At 62.7% G+C, this 3,071-nt stretch overlaps 1 protein-coding gene across 1 annotated transcript in view; it reads left to right on the top strand.

Annotated features, from left to right (window-relative positions):
- The first annotated feature begins 2,005 nt into the window (after positions 1-2,005).
- The window catches only part of LOC105562556 (protein bowel-like), a 7,171-nt gene continuing 6,105 nt past the window's right edge, over positions 2,006-3,071 (top strand). The window contains exon 1 of the mRNA XM_012013502.1: positions 2,006-2,663. The gene's annotated coding sequence lies outside the window, so the exon portion shown is untranslated. The remainder of the gene's footprint in view (positions 2,664-3,071) is intronic.

The following is a 3,071-nucleotide window of genomic DNA, read 5'->3' as shown; positions in this document are numbered from 1 at the left end:
GCAGTGGACTTTTTGGCCAACTTGTCCCCATTAGGCGATGTCATGGCAGTGCAATCAATTCCACCCAAGTATCCGACGTATTCATCGTTGGATGACGAGAATATTTGTAAGTGTTATTAGTCATGTTTCGATAAAATGTTCCACGGTTCTCATTGTTCGTTGTCTATTGAACATTTTAACAAACGGTATCAACCTCAAAATTTATTACCAACGCGCGTGGACACCAATCGTGTTTGTTCGATCAGGCGGACACAACGTACATTCATCTAAAATACATTTCGATTACAATTAATAAATCGTATGAAATTTCATGAGCGTTGCGGTTTGGAAGTTTATCGTAGATAAATGAAAAGGCCTTATTGCAGAGGTTCTTTACAGTATCGAGCATCTGGAGCGACTATCCCGCCTGACAAGAATAAAATGATAGCAACGCTGAACTAAATGAGAAGCCAATCGTTGTGAGTGGCCGACGCGTTTCCCCTCCTCCTCTTTCTCTCTTTCTCCTTGTGGATCTAAAACTCCAGTGCTCCGTAGACATAAAAATAGACGGTTAAACGACGGGAAGAAGCCGTTCGGCGGTCAGCGTAGGACTCGCGTCTCGTTGCAAATCAGCCTAACAGCGGCCCATCCGCGACCAACAATCGCGCCGCTTATATTCTATCCAACTGGAGCAAATTCCGGAATCCGTGAACTAGAACCGCGCTCGCTCCAGCGAGACGTACGTAAGGTTGAATCGATTTGCCGGTGTAAAACCGGCTGGGCGTCGGCGGCTGCTGCCAGTAGAAAGAGACGGAAAGGGGGGGGAAAAAAAGGAAAAAGGAAACGCCGAAGGACAGTGGGAACGCGCGCGCGGGAGGGAGGGGGAGGCGCGGAACGCCGCGCCGGTACGAGGGAGGAACGGAGAGGGCCGGAGGTGGAAGCGGGACGCGCGAGGACGGAGAAGGCGGCTGGAACGTGGCCGCGGGAGCGAGACCGAGCGAGAACCGGGGTGGACCGGAGGGGCGAAGGGCGAGAGCGGGGGAGGGCGGGAGGGAGAGCCGAACGAGAGACGGAGACCGAGACTCGATCTCTCCGACTGCCTCTGGCTGGCGGCGGGGTGCACGGACCACACTCCCCTTTCCGCCCACCAGAGACCGATCTCCTTCGTCAGTGCCGGCGTGGCGCGGGTCTCCTACAGGTGCGTTTGCAACCTGCCTCACGGTTTTCCGCCTACCTGACGGATCTCGCGCGCTGCGCGCGGGCCAACAATTAAACGGCGCGGACGACGACGACGAACGTGTGAGCGCGCGCGCGCGCGCGCGCCTCCGCCGTCGCGCTACCCGGGTCCACCGGTGGCTTTCCGTCGCCAAGCGGAAAGCGGAGCACGGGGGTGGGTGTCCGGTCCTCGGGGAGTCGGGGACGGTGATCCGCGGCGGGAGAGTTTCCGCGCGCGCGCGGCCTCCGGCCGATAGGAACCGACCGGAGCCAAGCAGTTCTCCGAGTCGTCGAGCTGTCGCGGGGTGCCCGCGTATCTCGGGCGCGGATCCGCGTCGTCCGCGTCGGGCGTCGAGCGTCCTCACCGAGGTGAGGAAATTCCACGGTAGCGGCGGAGGACCCAAACCGTGAGGGAGAACGGGAGAGGGAGAGAGAAAGAGAGAGGAAGGGGTGCCAGGTTTCGCGTTTACGCACCTGCCCTCATACCACGTCCCTACCTAAGCCTCCCGCGTTCAACCTGCGCGGCATCGCCTCATAGGCACTGGTAGATAGGATACCAGCGAACCCCCGCGCGTGCCCTCAGTCCGCCCTCTGCGCGGCGCTCGCTCGCTCGCTCGCACTCTCGGGCCTACCTGTCGGTCTCGCTCCGACGACCGCGGGCCAAGCCGGAGTCCGCCTCTCTCGCACCCACGGCGACGGCGGCTCCGGAGAGCGAGGCAGTCGGAGCGCAGCATCCAGCAGCAGCGCTACCAGCGGCAGCCGAACGGAAAGACTCCCAGGCGAGTCGCTCTCCTGGCCCTCGTGTAGGTGTGTGTGTGCGCGCGCGCGCGCACCGTTACGCGCGTGTACGTGCGTGCACCGAGCCTCACCTGCGTGGGTGTGTGCGAGAGCCGAGGAAGCCTACCTGGCGGCGTCCGACACGCAGTTACCCGCGCGCGCCTCTCCGCGTTCTCCCGCAGGAAGGAGCGCCGCGCGCGTTTACACCCGCCATCCCGCTCCGATTGCCGTGTTCCTCGTCTCGTTCCCGGAGTCTCGCGTGAGAACCGCGCCTCTCGGGGTACCGACCTTGGAAGAAGACGAAGAGGAACGCGACAGAAGCGCGCCGTGCGCCCCGCGCGCTGCCTCCGTTCCCGCGGTCCACCGGAGATCGGAGCAAGATCGGAAGTGCGACGGAAAGGAATCTGCTGCGCGCCCGATGTGTGTGCACGTGTGTGCGCGCGTGTCTGTGTTTACGTGCGACGAGGGATAAGGAGTGCGATAAGCGCGGAAGGTGTCCCCGGAGGTTGGTTGCCTCGTCGGTGCCAGCGAGCCTGGATGCCCGACGCGGAGGCACGACGGATGTTTCCGCCGCTGATCGCCGGACCGTCGGGCCAATAAGGGATATCGTGCGGAGGAGGAGATGCGTTGGCGGTTCGCTGGGGGACACTGAAAGGGAGACCTGGGCAGGCTTCCCCGTCGACGTCCTCCAGGTGAGACAGAGATTCCCCCTGTCCCCCCTCCGGGCGAGGCGTCCCCCCCCGGGGGGGGGGGGGAAATCCTTCGGAGGAAGAGTCGCGGAGGAGGCCACGTCTCCGCCGTGTCCGCCTCGTTGCGTCCCTACGGACATTCGCGATTCCAACATGGCTGCTGGGACTAGCCGTGACCGCTGGGTCCGCGGAAGCCATGTTGGCAGGTGTGCTCGGCTCGCGATAACCAGTTCACGTTCGTGAAACTCGCGTACGCCAATGTACTCCGAATGGTAGGACCCGGAGCGTGCGCCTCGCGATATCGAATATTATCATTTAAATCGCCGCGCGCCCGCCGCCGCCGCCTGCCCCCCCCCCCCTCTCCCCCCCTCGCCCAAACCCCCCGCGAGGGCCCCGCGGGGCGGCTTCGCG

Source organism: Vollenhovia emeryi, unplaced genomic scaffold, assembly GCF_000949405.1.
Source record: "Vollenhovia emeryi isolate VEMERY1.0 unplaced genomic scaffold, V.emery_V1.0 DF939186.1, whole genome shotgun sequence".
NCBI lineage: Eukaryota > Metazoa > Arthropoda > Insecta > Hymenoptera > Formicidae > Vollenhovia > Vollenhovia emeryi.
Note: the sequence above shows the minus strand (reverse complement) of the source record. Positions and strands in the feature narration are given on the sequence as shown.